Here is a 22193-nt window from a genome sequence, read left to right on the forward strand (position 1 = left end):
AATTTCACTCCAAGCAAAATGAAAACATATGCCCCCACATAAACTTGTACAAGAAAGTCCATGACAGCATTATTAATAACAGCAAAATTGTGGCAGCAACTCAAATGTCCGTAATTTCATGAATGGATGAATAAAATGTTATATATTCATACAATATATTATTGTGTATTATTCAGCTATAAAAAGGAATGAAGTGCTGATACATGTTACAACATGGATGAACCTTGAAAACATTATGCCAAGTCAAAGAAGCCAATTCTAAAAGCCATATGTTGTATGATTTTATTTACATAAAATCTTCAATTAGACAAATCCTCAGAGACAGAAAGTAGGTTATTTGTTGCCAGGGCATGGAAGGAGAGAGAACTGGGAGTGACTGCTGTGGGGCAGGGGTATTCTTTCTGGGGTGATAAAAATATTATAAAATCAGATTAGGCTGATGGTTGCATAATTCTGAATATATAAAAACATTGGCTTGTATGCTTTAATTAGTGAATTGTGCAGTAGGTGAATTATATTCAGTAAAGCTGTTTTTTTAAAGGGGTGGGCAAGCAATAGAACATCAGGGCAAGACTTACAATGATGCTTAACTGAGGTGAAAAGAAGCAGGAGCATGGGGTGTGATGGGATCAAAAAAGGTAGTTACAAGTTATAAAAGTTGGAGTTTTTCATTGTGTGTTAAGTTCACAGATTTTTATTATTAAAAGCAAACAAATAATTATCCAGCAAAATCTATACTAATAAAAGAATAATATGCTAATTAGACCAGAAGACCTTCTGGAGACCTCTGGACATCCTTCTGGACAAAGCCAGGGGTTTGGCCGGCCTGCAAACTGCCCCCAAACGGCCCTCAGCTCCTTGCCCTGGCCGGCACCACCCCCAGTGGGGACCCCCCATCCCAATGGGCGCATGGCTGGCCTGAAAACTGCCCCAAGCCCCTCACCCAGGCCAACTCTGCCCCCCAAGGCAACCCCCACCCTGATCCAGGACCCCCTTCAGGGCAGACCAGCCAGACCCCACCTGTGAACCAGGCCTCTCTACTAATAAAAGGGTAATATGTTAATTAGACCAGGAGACCTTTCAGACATCCTTCCAGACAAAGCCATGGTGGCAGGGCTGAGGTAGAGGCAGTTAGGGGCGATCAGGCCATGAGGGGAGGGCAGTGGGGGTGATCAGGCCAGCAAGGGGGCAGTTGGGGGCGAGCAGGCTGGTGGGGGGGGGCAGTTGGGGGCAATCAGGCTGGCAAGGAGGGGCAGTTGGGGGTAAGAAGGCCAGCAAAGGGGTGGGGGGAGAGTTGGGGACAAGCAGGCCTGCAGGCAGAGTGGTTAGGGGCGATCAGGCAGGCAGCAGGTGAGTGGTTAGGAACCAGTGGTCCCGGATTGTGAGAGGGATATCCGATTGCAGTCAGACATCCCCTGAGGAATCCCAGATTGGAGAGGGTGCAGGCTGGGCTGAGGGATACTGCACCCCCCCCCATGCACAAATTTCATGCACTGGCCACTAATAAATACATAATGGAAGAGGTTCATGCATGGACCAATAACTGAGTGTGTCAGAAGCCAAGGATGTGACTGATCTGCATCTGAACACCTGTGGTCCAAGCAAAACAATTAAAAGAAAATATCAAGGAAATAGCAATAATTAACTCATGGGTACAGCTAAAACAGTGCCCAGAAGAAACTTTACTGCCTTAATTGATTTTACTAACTAATAACAAATAAAAATAACTCAATTCAAAAGTCACACAAAGAACAAAATATTGGGCATTAAGAAAGCAGAAGGATGCAATTAGTAAGGATAAAAGTACAAATTAATGAATTACAAAATAAGAGAGAGAGGAATTAGTACATTCAAAGCAGGTTCTTAGGGAAAAGAAATATATTTTTCTTGAAAAAGAAAAGCTAGCCAGACTAATAAAGGAAAAAAAGGAGTGAAATCACAAATACACAATAGTAAATATGAAAATGGAGACATAATCATGGATACAAAGAAAAGTAAACAAACCCTAGAGATTAATGTCAACCCTGCAAATAAATGTGACAACCTTTGTAAAATGAATGATTTGCTATATAAAACATAATTTACACACAGAGTGGGGCAAAAGGAGGTTTATAGTTGTATGCAAAATAGAATTTATTCTTATATTATTACTTAATAGTTTTTCATATGAAAATAAAACAATAATTATTAAATAATAAAAGAATAAATTCTATTTTGCATACTCACAACTACAAAACTACTTTTACCCCACCCTGTAGTTAACATTAGAGAATATAGTGAGACCAATTATCAGAAAATAAATTGGGAGGAATATCAAAAAGCTATATTACAACACCCCCCAAATCTCAAGTTTCCCAGGAAAAAAAATTTTAAACTTCTAAACACAGTTTTTGTTTCTGTGTTATCACTTGTTTTTTAAATTAAACTTTTTATTTTGAGATAATTATAGATTCACATGCAGTTTTAAGAAATAGTACAAAGAGATCCCCTCTACCTTACTCAGTTTCCCCCAATGGTGACATCTTATGAAATTATAGTATATTATCACAATCAGGATACTGACATTAATGTGATCCAAGTTACAGAACATTTTCATCACCAAGAGGATCCTTCATTTAAACCCTTCATGGACAGACTGACTTCTGTAGATGTATTTAGAAACATTTTGTTACACATTTTGGATCTAAATTAGTGATAGATATTGGTCTCTACAGTCATTTTCCTTATTCTTTTCCTTTTTTTTTCTTTTTCTTTTCTTTTTTTTTTTTTTTTTTTTACTTTTTCTGGGTAATACTAGCCTGATAAAATGAGTTGAAAGTGTTCCCTTATCTTCTATCTACTGAGAGAGATTGTGCAAAATTGATGTTAATTCTTCTTTAATGTCTGGTCAACTCACAAGTGAAACCATCTATGCCTAAAGATTTCTTTTTGGGAACTTTCAAGTTATAAATTCCTTGCAGGCCAAGCTGAGGGACCCCACCAGTGCACAAATCCGTGCACTGGCCCTCTACTTCTCTAATAAGATCCCATTATGGTCAGAGATCATATTCTATTATTTCAGTTATTTTAAATGTATTTAAGTTTGTTTTATATCCCAGGATATGGCCTGTTTTAGTGAGTATTTCATGCATGTTTGAGAAAAATGTGTATTCTGTTGTTGGCTGGAGCATTTTACATATATAAATATTAGCTCTTACTGGTTGATTATGTGTTTGAGCATTTTTATATCCTTGCCTAGCAGTTCTGTAAGTTGCTGAGAGTGGGATGTTGAATTCCCAAGTATAACTATGCATTAGTCTATTGTTTTTCAGCTCTATTAGTTTTTCCTTCTGTATTTTTGAGGCTCACTTGTTTGCTACATACACCTTTAGAATTGTTATGTTTCCTTAGTAGATTGATTATTTTATTATTAGTTTCTGTCTCTCTTTGTAATAATTTTCATTATTCTAAAGCCTACTTTACCTTATATTAATATAGCCAGTCTGCTTCTTTTAAATTAATGTTTGCACGGCATAACTTTTCAGTTCTTTATTTTCAGCCTACCTATGTTTCTGTATTTATGGTGAGTTTTTGGGGGGGCCGTTTCCACTGTTTTAATCCACTGTTTCAATCTCTGTCTTTAATTGGCATATTTAGACCATTTATATTTAAGGTAATTATTAATATATTAGAGCCCAAGCCTGTTATTTTATTAATTTGTTTCCTGTTTGCTTTTTGTTTCTCCTTTCTCTGTTTTACTTTTATCTCCTTCATGTAGATTTTGTAAACATTTTTAAAAATTCCATTTTGATTTATTTATAATTGTTTTATTATATCACTTTGTATAGTTATTTTAGAGGTTGCTATAACTATTACCATATCTATACAAGCACAACTTAGCACAGCTACTAATATTGACCTTATACTACTTGGAGTAAAGTTTAGAAAACTTACTTACATTTAAGTTCATTTACCCTTCCTACTTTTAAATATACTTTGTAAGTATTTGCTCTACATATATTGAGAACTACATCAAATAGTGTCATAATTTTTGCTTCAAACATCAAACATGATTTAAAAAACTCAGAAGAATAGAATAGTCTATTATATTTGCTCCTTCTTTTACCCATCCCAATGTTCCTTTTTGTTTTCTGATATTCCAACACTTCTATTATCACTTCTTTTCTGTTTAGAAAAATTCCTTTAGTCATTCTTCATGGGTAAGCTGGCCAGCAAAAATGTTCTTAGTTTTTCTCCATCTGATAATCTATTTCCCCTTACATCCCCAAAGGATGCTTTCTCTGGACGTAGAAGCTGCTAATGACAATTCTTCTCTTTCAGTGCTTGAAAATGTGCTCTTCTGGCCCCCGTGGTGTCAGATGAGAAAATCTCTATTGTTCAAATTGATGTCCCCTATAAGTTGTTTTTTTCTTTGTTTGTTTGTTTGTTTGTTTTCCTGAATATTTTCAAGATATTTTCCTTGTGTTTAGTTTTGTTTCTTATTGTGGATTTGGAAAGAGAGGTGCTTCTCTTATTTGGGATTCATTCTGCTTCTTGAATCTATATATTTATGTCTTTAACCAAATGTAGAAAGCTTTCAGCCTTTACTTCTTTGAGTTGCTTTTGTTTGTTTTTGTTTTTTTGTGTTTTGTTTTTTGTTTTTTCAGGCTTTGTCTTTCTTTTCTGGGACTCAAATGATACAAATATTATTTCTTCTGTTATTATTGCCCAAGTCCCTGGGATTCTGCCTCTATTTTTTTCAGTCTATTTTCTGTCTGTTGGTCAGATTGGGTAAATTCTATCAATCTGTCCTCAAGTTTTCTGACCCTTTCCTCTGTCATGTCCACTCTACTATTGAGCCCATCTGGTGACTTTATTTGTGATTGTATTTTTTACTTCTTTATTTCATTTAGTTCTTTTTTACAAGTTCTATTCTTCTTTTGCTGAGGTTTTCTATTTTCCATTTGCTTTGAGAGAATTCATAATCGCTGAAGCATTTTTATGATGATTGCTTCAAAATCCTTCTCAGATAATTTCAATGTTTGATTATCTCAGTGATAACTGTCTATTCTCACTCATAATGTGGTTTTTTACTTGTTTCTTGGAATGTGAGCAAATGTTTTATTATATCCTGAACATTTTGGACATTGTAAGTCTCTTTGTCCTATTAATATTATTTTTCCGCAGGCAGTCCCTTCCTTTGAGGTGCAGCAGAGGGATGGTGGGTGTGTTTTCAGCTTCCTGCTGGGCCCGGCTGCCACAACAAGGGGGAAAGTGGAGGGCTGACTCATACCATGCTGTTGCTGCAGGCTGGGGAAGGAAACTGGCTACCCCTACCCACAGGGGCCACTGACACCATGACACCAGGGGAGGGAAGGGAGAGGATGGAAATGTCAGCTAGTCCCACCTACCACTACCTCATTCCCCTGCATGGTGCTGAGTGGGGGTGGAGGCTCAGCTCCTCACCAGGCTCCCCGTCACTCCCCTGGTGGGAGTATCAGAGCACTGATGGCTGCCACCAGACAGGAACTGGAGGAACAGTTTTCCATTCAGCCCCACCAACACTATCTCTGCAAAGGACTCGGAGCACTGCCTCCTGCTGCTGGGGAGGAAGGGAAAACTACCTCTCTCCTTGGCACCACCCAGATGGAGTCAGAGTGCTATCTGCTTCAGTGAAATGGAGGGAGCTCATAGGTGATGGATTGGAAGCTCAATTTCTGGTTCAGCCCTGCTAAAACCACAGTTGTGGATAGGTGTGGTTTGTCCATTGGCATTTAGCTGGAGTAAGGCAGGCACTGCCAAAAGGGTTTTCTGTTCTTAAGTCAGGCTTTTCCCAGTCCTTTGGCGAGGGGTGAACCATTTTTCTTGGAGCTTTTTCTCACTGCCTGGAGGTTCAGTGTTGGAGGCCTCTCTCTGCAACCCTGACTGGGATGTATGGGAGGCAACAAGGAAGCCCAAGACACTCCCTGCCGAGTTCTTCGCCAAGTCCCAAGGACCCTTCTTCCTTCCACCTTCCAGAGTCTATCCACGCTCGTCTGTTGTTTTAGCAACAATATGTCGGTTGTAAGAGAGGGTCTGGGAGGAATGGGACTACTCTATCTTGGCAGAACTGGAACGCAGGAAATTGTTTAATGTGCATGTTTAAAAAGAATAAGGTACTTATGGGAAAAGGTACAAATCATTACTGTCTGGCTAGATCGTTTGCATACTGAACACATCTGTGTAAGTAGCAATAGTTCAAGAAACAGAAGATGACCACACCCCCAGGAGTTTATTTTGTGCCTCTTTCCGTCACTACACTTCCCCAAGGATAACCTCTCTCTTGAATTCTCACATGGCATATTCGCTTTGCCTGAGAGACCTCACCCTTTCTTCCAATAAGCGATAGAGTCGTGATGGTTACTTATTTTAGTCCAGTGTGAAGGCTGGATTGCGGCTCTGGTGTAGCTCAGTCTCTTCGTCATTTGCCCTTATTCCTTAGGTTCAGTTAGTTCTCTGTCTGAGAGTTTTTCTCACTGACACCAAATAGGTGATGGCTTTTCCAACACCAGTTCTCTGATTTTCTAACACCGTTGGGTGTCCAACAATTCAATTAGATTCTGACGCTGTTTGGAATTAGTGCAGACCCCAAAGGCTAAGGGCTCAGGCCCACAGACTGACCATACTTACGATGCCAGCAGCAAGTCCCAGTGCTTCTGACCAAACACCTGTAACTCTGGGGATTTCCACAACCCCCTCCTCAGGCTTGATAATTCACTAGGACTCACAGAACTCAGGAAAACACTTTACTTCTCTTTCCTGATGGTTGTAAAGGCTATATCTCAGACAGAGGCAAATGGGAGAGACACTTAGGGCAAAGTATGGTGCAAGGGCAATGGTGTGGGCCTCCCCGGGCCTCCCACCCTCCCAGCACCTCACTGTATTCATCACCCAGATGGAAGTCTAGAGGTGGGTGGAGGCGAAGGTTCCAATCCTCTGATCAAGGCTTGGTCCTTCTTGACCTGTCCCCATTCTGAAGGTTTTTAGAGGACCCCAGCCACCAGTCATCATTTCATTAGAATACAAAAGTCATTATTATCACTCAGGAAGTTCCAAGGAGCTCTATGCTAGGAACTGGGGACACAGACCAAGTATAATTTTTTTTTATAATTATGTCACAACATGGATCTCAATTATGAGCTACCAGATGGGTCTCAAACTCCCATCTTTGTGTTGCAAGACTGACCAAAGTTCTGCTGCTTTGTACAGCTGACCTACCTAGGTTCTTAGCTCTCTTTTTTATTGTTCAAGAATTTAGTGAATCGCTTGAAGTAAAAACTAAAAACTAGCCATATGCTTGAAACTCCTCCCAAGTCTCTGGCAAAAGATCCCAGTTCCTTTTGCTATCAGCAGTACCTCTCTACCTGTGTATGTCCTAGACTAGTGATGGTGAATCTTTTGAGCTCGGCGTGTCAGCATTTTGAAAAACCCTAACTTAACTCTGGTGCCGTGTCACATATAGAAGTTTTTTGATATTTGCAACCATAGTAAAACAAAGATTTATATTTTTGATATTTATTTTATATATTTAAATGCCATTTAACAAAGAAAAATCAACCAAAAAATGAGTTCGAGTGTCACCTCTGATATGTGTTTCATAGGTACGCCATCACTGTCCTAGATTATCTGCTTCCTTTCCATACCCCAAATCAGTAAATGCCCCTCCTGCAAAAGGAGTGAAAGAGTCAGCTCACTTTTCCAAAATTATCTCTCTCTAGAGCTTCAGCTTCTCTAGTTTTTGCTGCCTCTATGTTCTCTGACACCTTCAAAGAAATAATTTCTGCATTTTCGTTGTTTTTGCTGAGACTGTGGTTTCCCCACAACCTATTACATCCAACCTAGAAGATAATCCCATTGCTAATTTATCTACTCCCAAATTCTTTATCCATTAGAATAATCCAAGTGGCACAAAACAAGCAAATACTAGATCAAACTTTATTTATGAATTTTGATGTAAAAATAATATTTTTTCAAATAAGATCTAGCATTACATTAAAAGTATAATACAAATGGCAAAATAAGAATCTCAGTAGGAATGCAAGGATGGTTCAAACTTACCATAATAATATATTAAGGGAGAGAAAAATACATGTTTATCTATACAGATGGAATATTAAAGATTATTACAAAAGTAGCATCCTAGTAAAGAAAAAACTAAATAAAGTAGAAATATTTTGACACTTTCTTTATATAATATACACCAAAATCAGCACTGTACTACATATACAAAGTTGTGAAAATGATAAAGATTCCCAGAATAATGCTATTAATTAATATTCTTCCAGAGATAACTATGCATTGAAGTTTTATTAGAGAAATATGTAAGATGTAAAAATCAGAAATAAATTATTTAAAAATTAGCTTTTTGTAGATGATTTAACACTTTATCTGGAGATCTCAAGAAAATTAACTGTAACTCTATTAGAGAAAATAGGAGAATCTGAAAAATGGCTGATTACAAGTTAATATGCCATTATCGACAAACATTTAGAAAATATAATGGAATAATAGATCCCATTTACTAAACAGTGAAACATAACAAGCAATTCTGAAGATCCTTCTCTTGCTTTGTTTTTCCATCCATAGGTCTCCTCCCTTTTTCCTTCTCACGGCAGGAACACTCCTAAGGTGTTTGATGTGTCTATCACTCTCTGTGAGGGAGTGAATTTTGTGATTGCATGTACTTTAACCTTACATAAAAGTTAGCAGGCCAGATTTCTCATTTCTCTTTCGTTTTATTCATTCAACAGTATTTTTTAAGAACCTATGTTGCTCTATGTACATTTAATTCATTGTTTCTAACTGCTTCGTGGCATTTCCTAACAAAGCTGTTCCTTTCCCTGGGGATGGGCCCCTAAAAAGCTTCCCCCACGCACTGCACAATCATGTAGCCGTGAAAGGCTTCTGGGACCAGTGGGAGCACCGGAGAGGATTCTGGATCATATGTACCCAATCACTCAATTTCCCTGTTTCCAGACTGCCCTCCATTCACATTTCCCAGAACCGCAGGTCCCAGTTTCCTTTATCTTTGGTCAAACTGGATGCTAGCCAGCGAGCTGGATAAAGCCGCATACCTTGTTCAAATGTGCATTGTGCTATGAGGAGTGACATACACCTTTTTGTCCCCTCGGTTTCTCCTTTTGTGAATGGCCTATGCATAGTCTTTGCCCATCTTTCCTCTCAGATTTCCTGCCTTTTACCCCACTGACATGCAGGGATTGCCTTGTATGTTGTTGATATCGATTACTTGTCAGGTGGTGTTGATTTTGTCTATGGCGGCCTTTATTGAATAGAAACCCTTAGTTTTGTTCTTGTCAAACCCATGTATTTTCCCTGGTAGTTGTGCTTTTCTGTTCTTGTTCAAGACATCATCCCTTGCCTCAAAATACACAAAGATATTTGCCTATATTTTTAGCCATATATTTATATTTCACATTCAGGTATTGAATCTATTTCAATTCACCTTTGTTTATGTTGTGAAATAGAGAATCAATTGTTTCTTCATATAATGATAATTTCCCCAATCACCTACGTAAACAAAAATCTCCCCCTTGATCTGTAGGCACCTTTATCATATGTCATTCCCATAGACACCCGTCTGTTCCTGAGCTCTCAGCGATGTTCCTCTGTTCTTATGCTACTAACATACCACAATTATTATTAGCTACTAGAGGCCCGGTGCACAAAAATTTGTGCACTCGGGGAGGGAGGGGGGGGTCCCTCAGCCCGGCCTGTGCCCTCTCCCAGTCTGGGACCCCTCGGGAGATAACGACCTGCTGGCTTAGACCTGCTGCCGGGTGGCAGAGGGCAGGCCCAATCCCTAGGTGCAGCCCCTGGTCGGGCTCAGAGCAGGGCCAATTGGGGAGTTGGGGTGCCGCCCCCTGTCATGCACAGAGCAGGGAGGATCAGGAGGTTGCGATGCCACCCTCAGTCACGCTCAGGGTAGGGCCGATTGGGGGGTTGGGGCACCGCCCCCTGTCACACTCAAGGCAGGGTCGATGGGGAGGTTGCGGCGCAACCCCCTGTCACGCACAGAGCAGGGCCAATCAGGGGGTTGGGGCGCTGGCCCCTGTCACTCACAGAGCAGAGCCCATCAGAGGGGTTGGGGCGCCGCCACTCTCACACTCAGGGCAGGGCCGAAGGGGAGGTTATGGCTCTACCCCGTCACACACAGAGCAGGACCCGTTGGGGGGGGGGGGTTGAGGCACCACACCCTGTCACACACAGAGCCGCAGAGCGATCAGGGGGTTGGGGAGCTCCCCCCTATCAGGCACAGAGCAGGTCTGATCAGGGGGTTGGGGCGCCTTCCCCTGTCCTGAACAGAGCAGGGCGGATAGGGAGGTTGTGGCCCCGCCCCCTGTCGCACACAGAGCGGCAGGGCTATCAGGGGGTTCAGGGGGTTTGGGCACTGCCCCCTGTCACACTGATGCTGGTGCCGGGAGGCCTCGCGGCTCCGCTGATCCCCGTGCACTGGGTGGGTGTGTCGGGGGAGTGTCCCTCAGCCCAGCCTGCCCCCTCTCACATACTGGGAGCCCTCAGGCGTTGACCCCCATCACCCTCCAATCTCAGGATCGGCCCCTTGCCCAGGCCTGATGCCTCTGGCCTAGGCGTTCGGCCCGGGCAGTGGGGACCCGCAGCTGCAGCAGCCCCACGATCGTGGGCTTTGCTTTAGGCCCAGGCAAGGGACCCCTAGCTCCTGGGACTGCCAGCTTCGACCGTGCCCAGCTCCCATCACTGGCTCCACCCCTATTTCCTGCTATCACTGGCCAGGGCGGAAAAGGCACCTGATTCTCTGATCATGGCTGGGGGGCAGGGCAAAGGTGGCCCCAGGGCCGCCTTTGCCCTGTCCCCCAGCTCTTAGCTCCCCCCTGGGTTTCCCATCACTGTCAGTGGCAGGGGGCTTCTTCCTGCTTTCCCTTTGGCCTCCCTGCATTGTGCCTACATATGCAAATTAACCGCCATCTTGTTGGCAGTTAACTGCCATCTCAGTTGGCAGTTAATTTGCATATAGCCCTGATTAGCCAATGAAAAGGGTAGCTCGTACGCCAATTACCATTTTTCTCTTTTATTAGTGTTGATTAGAGCATTGTGCTAGGCCCGATCTATGGTAAAGTAAATCCTTATCTCTTTTTTTCATGTTCAAAAATAACTTTTTGTAACCACACTTTCCCACATGAATTTTTTAATATGGTGTTCAGTTCCTCAAATAGTTATGATGAGTATATTTTTATTTGGACTTGCCCTGAATGTATAGATTTATTGAGGAGCATTGACATAATTATAAACCTATCTAACCACGAATATGTTTCACATATATAATTGTGCATGTTTTCACTTACTCCCTCCAATAGAGTTTTTGAACTTTTTCTCTATGAAGCCCTTGTGCAATATTTTTAGTCCAACTTCTAGATATTTGTAGTTTTTATTACTTTGAAATGTATAATATTTTATATCATATTTTCTTATTGGTTATTGCTGGTGATTGTAAAATAATGTTATTTATTTTAGTAAGCTCTGCTATTTTGTGTAAGTATATGCCTAGATTGTTTTTGAAAGTATATCCAAGAAGTTCATGAGAATTGTTGCCTCTGGAGAGGAATATTTGGGGATCAGGTAGGAAAGGAAGATCTTTTAATTGTACACTCTTTGGGACTATTTGAATTACTCCTTCAATGAAAAATTAGCATATATACCATGAACATATTAGTACATGTAAGTATAGAGTTAGTGTGTGTACTACACCTATCTCTATCTCTCTATGTATGACATATCCATACCAAGAGAGATCCAGAATGGGCCAAAGTGAAAGCCTGCTGACCCCGTAAGCTTTGCCCTCTTTGGAGAGAGCCTCGCCAGTGACACTGAAGGTACAGCAGGGGCCAGCAGCCATGGTCGGCTCTCTGTTCTTTGCTTGAATTTGAGAAGCATGAATTTTTTCTAACTTGAGCAATCTCTCCTGCTACCTAGTTTATTTTTTCAAGCATTCCTGCATCTGGCAAAACAACTGAGTGAGAAATGTATGTGAATAGTAATTGCTTTCAAATCTTTTGAGTTTTAGCAACCCTCAAAGCATTGTTTGCATATTTCCTTCTCTAATTGTCCTCCATGTCATAGGCGAATAGTTTTTTAAATAAAATTTTTATTACACATGCCTTTCAGAAATATCTATTCACCTCACCTGTTAGAGTTTCACTGGGGAGTCTGCAATTCCAGTTGATATATGCCAAGTGATGTATATAGTACGAGGGATGAGGAGGTGACCTGGGACGGGGTTAATAAAGTGCCCATGACTCATCTGTTCTTTGAGAAGTGAATTATAGAATATTGGTGGCCTTGTCTGCTCAGAAAAGGGACTGGACATTTCAACAGCAATGCTTTATTTCAGAGGAGTCTTAGAATGACGGTTGTCGTTGAGACGGTGGAATTCACCAAGCACTCCATCTAATTTTCCTCCTTTGCCAGCCCCCTTCCAGGCAGGTGACCATGTGACCAGTTCTGGGCAAAGGACTATGGTAACTGTGTGACTGACAGCTCTTCTGGGCGGGACCCTAGAAGAACCAATGTGTGCCTCCCCTACCTCCACAGTTGTCTCCTCCCCTCAGGGCTCTTCCCTCTACTTAAAACCCTGCAGTGGTTCCTCATTTCACTCAGAAGAAGGTCTTAATAAACGCACACATCCTTATACTATCTGCCTGCAACCTCTGCTACTGCCCTGATCCATCTGTTACCTTCTACACAGTAGTTGCTCACTGAACATTTCTTAGAAAAAGGATTCAATGAATGGGCAGGCAGAAGCAATCAATGCTTTCCACTGGTGGCTGATATTTTTGTTAGTCACATCTCTCTGGAAGAGTTTGCTTTCCTTGAGTTAGATGATGTATGGATATTCTCCCAGCCCACCCACAGAGAAAGTCTCTCTAACTCTGATACACATATGTACACACACAGGCATGCACAACCTAGTATATAAGGCAGACATGAATGAAATTAAGATGAAAGAAGGACTTGGGGTGACAACATATCACAACATTTTATTAAAAAGTTAAATCCCATGTTGCACTTCTCTTTTAAAGGAGTCCTGTAGTCACTGCTCAGCCGCCTCCTCTCCCATATTTTCCTTTTCCTCTCCTCTCTTCCCTCCCCACACTCAAACCACCATGCAGTGGTTTAGTTTATTTTGTTTCTGCCTCTCTTTCCAACTCATGCTAGTAGGGTTTCACCTTCTTCCACAACCAAGTCACTACCGTTTTCTTAAACCAAGATAGTCCTCTCCCTGAGATGAATTATTATATCAGGTGCTAAGATGATAATTATTCTTTGCACCCCACCGCACTTTCTCTTTAGTTCTACAGCCAATGACTCTCCATGTTACTTGGGGGATCATGTGTTCTAAGCGAGTGACTTTGCAACTCTGTCCTCCCTTCCAAGTGGGATGTCTGGAATGGCGACTGTAGCCATTGTAACAACTGATCCACAGGTGACTGAGCACCCACAACAGCTTTTCTCTTGCCTTGCACAACCTCAGGTGTCCAGGAAACCCCTTCACACTCTCTTCCCCACATCGTCCGTGTGCAGGAGAAAGGAAGTGCATGGGTGGGGTGCGTGGAATCCAGGCTCCACTGCTGCCATCTGGTGATGCTGGGTCCAGTGTCCTCATCTTTGAAGAGAAGATACTAACAATGTCTGCCTCATGGAATTACTGTGAGAAACCAGTGAAATAAGCACAAACCCTTAGGAAAGTGCCTGGTATACAAGCCCAATAAACGGTAACCATGGTGACCCATGTCATTTCCTCAGGCAGCGCTGGGATAATAATAATAGATAATAGATGCTCATCAGGCTTGGCGAAGGTGAACATCAGCCCCAGGTCCTCCCCCTGAAGCTCTGTGTTTTTCCCGTTGCCGACATCATGTTCAGCTGAACCGCTCGCCCGGTCATGTTGATTTAAGCTCCGACCTTGTTCATGACGCTGGGGAAGCTGCTTTCCTTCTCGGGGCTGCACTTTCTCCATCTACAGGGCAAGCAGTTGATGATCTCTCAGGGTCCTGCTAGTTTTGCCCTTAGATATGTGCACCTAACAGAAAAAGTTTAAAGACCTGTGCTCCTGACTGAGCCGATGGCTCTACCACACGGATTTGTAGATCTTAACAGACTTCCTGGCGGAGTTGGCCTTGAATACAGTAGGAAACACCGCAGAGCAGGCGCAGCCCAGCGCTTCCCAGACGTAATGTGCACACGCGTCCCAGGGGGCTAGCTCGGATGCAGATTTTCATTCCTCGGGTCTGCCATGGGACTTGAGCCTCTACATTTCTATCATTCCTCGGGTCTGCCATGGGACTTGAGCCTCTACATTTCTAACAAGCTCCCTGGTTTGTGGATGCCATTTGTTGGTGAACCGCACCCAGGGAAGCAAGGGCTGTACCGCATGCTACTCCAGTGCTCCAAAGAGCACTGCAGACGAGGGAGAGGTGGCGTTGAAAGGAGCCATTTCTGCAGCTCAAAGCAACCCATTTCCCTGCCCCGTGCTGAGTGCTGCCTGTACCGGAGACTCTAATCTGTGTCCGGTAATGCACAGCCACAGCCACCTGTGCCATTAATTACAGTTCTCAGGCAGGGACCGCCTCCCATCGATGTGGCACACTGCTCTACAGGGCAGCCTTTTCCGTAGAATTTCCCATAAGAATAGGAGTGTCAGGTGTCTGCAATTTTCATATGGCAGCCGCTAAGGACATGTGGCTTCTGAGCACGGGAAATGTGGCTGGTGAGACTGAAGAACTGGATTTCAACTTTATTGCATTTTATTTCATACAAATGCAACTTGCCACATCTGGCTAGTGGCTACCACATTGGAAGGCAGGGCTGCTGGGGGCATTTCCATATGCTGCTTCCTGGAAAGAAAATGGACTTTAAGTTCTTAAAGTCCATTAAGCAACCCCTCTAGTTACTCTCTGAAGGGCCTCTGGCAAATCATCAAACACTTGGCATTTGCCTCACTGGTAAAATGAGCGCCTAATTAGCAAGCTTCAGAGGAGGTGGTCCAAATAGTATCTGTTATTACAGTCCTCTTGTCACCTCCAAATACTGCCCAGTCCCCTCCACCCAGATATGAGACCCCTACTCACAACCTCCTGTGGCCCCTCCATGGCGTTCGGAACTGTCCCCGCCTCGCTCATCAGAAAGGTTGAGTGGGAGAGTTGTGCAATGTTGGTGCCTGAAGTCAGAGGATTTTCTCTGGAGAGATCTGGCTAAGGGGTTACCAGGGGACCCATCCCGGGGTACACTGAGACCCTTCATGCTCCGTAGTTCTGTGCACCTACCTGGTGTTGTGCTAACCCCAGACATGCCTGGGCACTGGGAAATGTGGGCTGGGCACTTCAGACCATGGGAACAACCCAGGCAGGCACTTAGAGATGGAACACACAGAATGTCCTTGGGACTTGAAGTGCAGACTGGCTAGAGAGGGTCAGAGGGGGCAGGTATTTTTTTTTTCACACTTTCCAAATGAAAACTGCACACACATGAGGCTATGTGGAAGAGGGAATATTTAAAACTGGGTCAAACTGAGGCAGGCCTGGAGTGCCATGTGGCATTGGGAGGAACTGGGAGAGCTACTTCTGTGTGTGTGAGGTGGGGAGGCGGCCAGGGATGACGTAATTGAGTTGTATTCTAATCTATGGAGGGCACTCTGTCGAAAGCATAGAGATACATTTGGCAAATCAGTTTCCCCATCATTGCCCACTCTGGTGGATTAATCATTTATTAGAAGCTTCCTGAAAAGAATTCTGAGCCGGAACAACCTGGATAGTGAGGTCTACAGTGGCAGGGAAGGGGGTGCTGTGGGCCCCATTCCTGATGCCTAGCATTCTTGGCTCAGAGTGAAGAGACGAGGAGAGGAACCCAGCATGGCGTCTACTGCACTACTCCACGTGAGCACGCAGGGGACAAGGACGACAGAGAAGAACACAGCAAGGCTAAGACCTGATGACCCAAGTCAACAGTTAGCACCAACTTAATGCCAATAGGAGTCCTCGATTTTGGGTGTGATGAAGAAGGAAACTGTATTCAGTGCAAATGGCTCAATTGTGATACAGCACAGCCTTGAAAACAGTATGGCTAAAAGGCAGCCCTGAAGCCAGACAGCCTTGAGGCCAGGCCCCTTTCCAGGTATAGAGCTCCGCTCCACACTGCTCTGCTTGGGTGAGACAGCACCAGTGTTTCCGCTTAGCCAGGGAGACACCAATGGAAAGGAAAATTATGCTCTTTGAGCCACAGGGGAGCTGACTTATATGGACAAAAGTCCCTACCCCCTATCCCTGATTGGCCTGTCTTCGTGCAAATGAGGACTCCAACTCCTCACAGTTTGATTGGTCCAAAAGGCATTGTCCTGATTGGTCAGAATGGAGCTGTTCTGATTGGTCAGAGTTGCACTGCTCCAACAGGATGGGAAAAGCCTCAGTCCTATTGGTTGAAATGGGATCCCAGGAAACCTTTATAAGGGCTGGCCCAAATGGCAGTCCAGCACAGGCTTCTCCATGAAGTGCAGTTTGCATGAGAGGCCCCTGTGCAGAAAAGGCTGCTAGGCTCTGTGTTTTAAAATTTGAGCTCAGTTAGTCATAAGGAGCCCTTCTACTAAGAAGGTGTTTTTTTTTCTCAGAGTTCACACCAGGTTGAAGTGGGAGAACATGAGGGAAGGAGGACCCAAAGGGATCTGGACAAGGTAATTCTTTGCTCTAGGGCCCCAGCCGAGGTCCCACACTCCACTGAAAATGTCCGCCCTTCAGGCGACCCAGGAGCCTGAACACCTCAGCCAGTGGCTCCTGAGAGGGCTTTCCCAGCTCTCTCTCCAGGAGGGAGGTCTGTGGGGGTGGGAGGCCTCAACCCAGTGCCAGGAAACTGCTCGAAGGAGGTGGCCCTCAAGTTCACACTTCCTCCCCCACACTGGCTTTTCAAGGAAAACAGGGGTGATACTGTGCCACATTGTGTTAAGTGGAAAATATTCGCCTGAATCCACAGAGACCTGCTTGTCTGGGTCACCGCTGCTGTGAGATCTCGAATACTTCTGCAGTCGCATTCCGTCAATCCTGCTGCACCTCAGGTGACTTTGCATGGGCTCCTGTGGGCTGCACAGTCCGGGTCAGTGCAGTGTGAGTACCGAGCTCCATCCAGTTGGCAGTGAGGCGCAAAAAGCAGTGCTCAGGGGTCAGGACACCCAGATTATGAGGCCAGCAAATCTCAGGGTTGGAGGGAACTTCGATTGTTTAATTCATCAATGTCTCTGCCAAGCAGCCATCCAGCATCATGCCTCCAGGGACAAGGAGCTCACTACCTTTCAGTACCTGGCTTGAACTCTTGGATGTTCTGTCTCAAATCAAACAGAAACTCATCTTTATTAAGGTTCTATCCCTCCACCCAGCACTACCCTTCTTCACCAGTCACGTTGCAGAAATGTGCAGGCAGCTCTCTGCTCCCACCCCCTACCACACCTCTGTTCTCAGGCCAGAAACCCAGTTCCTGCAGCCACCTTCTGAGGACAGGTGAGGCAGACTCCTCACTTACAGAGGCGAGTGACCCCCTCAGCCTCCCTTTTCCTTACAGTGGGCCGTGATGACACCGCCCAGCCACCTAGCAGGGATATGTGAGGACCCAATAAGGCAGCAAGACTGGGAGTCCTTAGCAGCCAGGGAACCTCCATCAGACACGTGCTCCAGGGCAGTAGGGGGCCGCCCAGTTTTAGCAAAGGGAGAGGTAAGAAGTCAATAATGGGGTCCCTGATCCCACCAGGGCAGGTTGAAGGCATTTAGAAGCCCTGGCGAGATTATGCATCTCCCATACATAATGTAAAATGACATCAATTCTAATAGGTTAGACATGTTCAAGGATATCCAACCATGTTATGATTTTTAATTTGAAAACTACTTTTTTGTGAAATCATCAAATTATTTCAAAAATAGCTTTAAGTCTCCTAAATTTGTTTGTTTTCTGTTTAGTGCCCTTGGTTTCCTGATGCCCTGTTAAGTGTTAAGTCTTCCATCCGGTTAAATAATTTAAAACCTAGAAGCACCACCTATGCAGCTTATCGTAGAAGTTAGGGCTTAGAAGAGGGTTTTCATCAGGAACCCTGGGCCTGGCCGACTTCACGGGGTCTGTGAATCCACTGAAATTAGATGCAAAGTTGTGAGTTTATTTCTGGGGAGACATTGCTCAGCCTCCATCAGATTGTCAAAGGCTCCATAATATCACAAAGCCCTGGGCCACCGACAGAGATTCAGGAGCTGAAAGGACCCTTTCTATAGCCAGTCCCCTAGACACTGGCGATGTCAAGCGGTGTAACCAACTTGGAAAACTGTTCACAGCTCCTGAAACTGCACATCAATTTATGCAAGGTTCCCACTCAGAGGTTTGTATTCACCAGAAATGTGCACATAGGTGCAAAACACACGCACAGAAGCAGCCCTATTCTACCCAACACTGCCCAAGTGCTCATCTGTGATAAATGGGCACATACATTGCAGTATCTTCCTAGAGAGAAATACTATACAGAAGTAAAATGATTAATCAGCGACTATATGCACGATATTGATGACAATTGTGGATAATATTGAGTGGAAGTAGCTAGACACAAAGATTACATACTGTGCATCATTCTACTCCTATAAAATGTGAAAAGAGGCAGCACTAACCCATGGGGCTGGAAGTCAGGAGAGCAGTTACCCTTATGGTGGGGAGATCATCGGAAGGGGGCACAGGAGAGCTAGCATTTCTTAACCTGGGGGCCGGTTACTTGGGTGTGCTCAGTCTGAGAACAATTCATTGAACCATATCCGTATGCTGTAGGCATTTTTCTGTACATGTCACACTTCAATGAAAAGAGGCAAGAAATTGTGATATCCTGCCATGAAATCCAAACTCATTGAACTTGGCCTTTGAGAGCGTCCCCAAACTGACCAGTTTTTGAGCTAAGGGCCTCCCAGATTTCATGCACAGCCCTTACTGCCTGAGGTGGAGGTCCTGGTTAAGGGGCCTCTCGTTCCCATCTGAGTGGAGCCCAGTGAATGGGAAGATTCCCTCTTCTACATCTGACAAACTGGAGCCAGCCCCAAGCAAGTGCCTGGCCGTGTCTGCTGGGGAAGGAAAGTGCTGCCAATGTGATCCCTTCTTGATGACATGAGAAAAGCAGGACCTGGGAGTCCTCAGTTGTCCCTCCCTCCACCCCAGCTGGGAGTCACAGGCATTGGGCCTCCTGGGATTACAGACAGGGGCCTGAATGGATTCACAGCTGGCAAAGCACTCCGCACTGCTACAACTCGGCCTGCGCACGTGCGGGATTACTGGCATTGTTATTATTTTGGCTAATGAGAATAATGATAATAATAACAATTATTATTATAAATAAAAATAGTGTATTTTGTTCCCCTAACTGGAGGCCCATTTGGAGCCCAGGGGGAATAGCATGTGGACGACTTCCAATTTTTTCCAGTTGGCTTTAGAAAAATTCAGCATGAAAAGAGAGATTGGTCTGGGCAGTGATGCAGACATTACCATAAAAAAAATAAAAAAATTAAAGGAGAGGGCGGGGGTAGGGATTGGAGGGAGGGCTGGGAGCCCAGCTCCGCTCTCCACCATCCACTGCTGCCACTGCTGCTGCCCAAAGCCTGATTTCCAAGGGCGGTGGACGTTCCCCATCAGCGCGGACCCACAAGCCTGCCTTTCAGGCCAGAGTGGGCTATTGTCCTCTGCTCCCTGTGATGAGGCAGAGGAGGCTTGTCATCCCCGGGCTCAGAAACTACGCCCCCAACTCCAGGTCCCTGGGGTCCTGGGGCAGACTCTTGGCTATTTGAGAACCATTTGTTTTGGGGATGGACATCATGGGAGGGGGCAGGCCTCCGTCTGCCCTGTGGAGTGAATGGGGCGTAGCTCATGGAAGTTGTTTGTCTCAGAAGACAGATCACAGGCCCTACTTTCCTTCCAGAATGAGCCAGAGGTAGCTCTGAGTGTTGGGGGAGGGGAGGAGAGTGATGGGAAGAGAGAAGGACAAATGGGGGGGCCCAGGCTCAGCCCCAAACCTCAGCACAGGCCCAGAGGCCGAGTCCAGCTGGTTATTCGAGGTGCAGGCCCCAGAGATGCCCTTGGTTTGAGAGTAGTGAGCATTGTACCCAGGTCCCAGGCACGGTCAGAAGGTCTTCCTGCAGTGGCTCAGGGGAGATGAAGTACCAGAGCTGGGAGGTAGGGAGGAATGGAGGGAGTGAGGAAGGAGAGGAATGGGAGGGGGAAGGTAGGAGAGAAGAAGAAAGACAGTGAAAAGGGGGAAAGAACAAAGGGAAGAGGTTGGAATTCCAGTCACATGGACAGTAGGACTTCAGGCAGCTCGCTTATCCCTCTGACCTCCATTTTTTCTCATCTGTAAAATGGAAGGGAGAGGGGACAGCTAGCGTTACTGAGCATTTACTAACTGCCACATTCAGCCCTATACATTGGAGGCCACTATCACCCCCATTTGACAGGAAACGAAGGCATAGGAAGGTGAAGTAAGGTGCTCAGGGTCTGGCAGCTGGTAACTTGCAGGCCTGGGATTTGTACTTAGGTTCCCTGGTCCCAGAACCCCCACCTGAGCCACTACACCACAGTCTCTGTTGGTGCAGGACTAGGGAGCGGAACCCCCTCATCCCCATTTATGGCATTTTAGCCCCAGACGTAAGACCAGGAAGGACCTCCTAGGGTCCTATGAGCAGAGAGGGAGTGATATGCACTGAGCCCTCCTGCACCTCCATGCCCCTGCATGGGGTATGCTCTGCCTGGCGCACCTTCCCCTGGCCCCATTCCTCCCGCCTCCTCCAGAAGTCAGCCCCCCGGGACCCCGTCCACTAAGCCTTCCCTGACAGCCCAGCTCCGCCTTCTGTGCTCACAGGACCCTTTGTGCCTCTGACAGCGCCTCACACTGCAGGATGCTCATTGGCATCTGTTCCTCCCATTGGATGAATCGATGGGTCCTGAAGCAATGGGTCCTGTCTTGTCTTCTTTCATATCCCCAGTAGCCAGCACAGTAGTGAATTAATGATTAGCGCCCAAGGTCAGAGCCAGGATCAGAACTCCAGGCCTTCACATGTCCAGTATCCATCTGACTGCTCCTCCTGCCTTCTCTTGGCATCATAGAAGAAACATCAGGTTCTGGAACTAAAAGGGGAAGCATTAAGTCATCATGCCCAATGCCCCAGATTTGCAGATGGGGGACATGAGGCCCATACCGGGCAAGATCCATGTCCAAGCCCACACAGGAGGTGAACCCCAGTGGGGCAGGCTCCCTGCCCGCCCGTCTGCAACCTTGGAGAGCTGGATCCCTTGGCTGCCGACCAGGAAGTAAGGAGCCGCTTCTGTTCGGCAGCAGCTGTGTGGTTTTACAGAGGATGAGGCAGAAAAGCTGGCCCCTGGGGCCCCCCTCAAGAGGCTTTTTGTCCACGACAGCTTTGTACTAAAACGTGTCATCAAAGGGTTTGACCTAGGCTGAACCAGCAGCCAATTACACCTTCCCAGGGCGCCCCACTCCCACCTGAGCTGGGCTTTACTCAAGGCAGACAGGCTGGTGGGGAAAACAACAGTGGGTGGGCATGTGATCCAAATGACTGCATCTATCCGGCCTGGCACGGGTCCAGGGCTCCATTAGCCGTGCTCCTGGCTGGCTCTCCTTCAACGCGCACAGTAACTCTAGGAGGCAGGCATTATCATCTCTGTTTTAAAGACGAGGACAGACGAAGTCAGAGAAGGTGAGTAAGCTGCCAAAAGCTACACAGCAGGTCACTGGCAGAAGCAGGGGTTCAGAACCCTGGCTGTCATTTACAAACCCCTACTCTCCCCACTTAACAGAACGCCACATCCTGCAGGGGCGACGGGCCCTTCATCTGAGCATCACGGGTCATGTGGCCACAATGAGTCCCAGGAGCTTCTCTGTACCCTGATAAGGGTCCTCACCCATTTCACAGATGAGGGAACTGGGGCACCACAGGAAGGGTGACAACTCCTTCTGGGGCCAGTGGTCAAAGCTGGGGCCCTGACAAGCTTCCCAGTGTGCCCCACCCTCACCTACCTCTCCTGCCCGAGGCGGTCTCAGCGACAGGAACCTCTAGTCCACGTAGCACCCGACTGATGGCCTGCCAAGCCATCCCTCAGGAACCTGTTCTCCC

This window comes from Myotis daubentonii, chromosome 13, assembly GCF_963259705.1.
Source record: "Myotis daubentonii chromosome 13, mMyoDau2.1, whole genome shotgun sequence".
NCBI lineage: Eukaryota > Metazoa > Chordata > Mammalia > Chiroptera > Vespertilionidae > Myotis > Myotis daubentonii.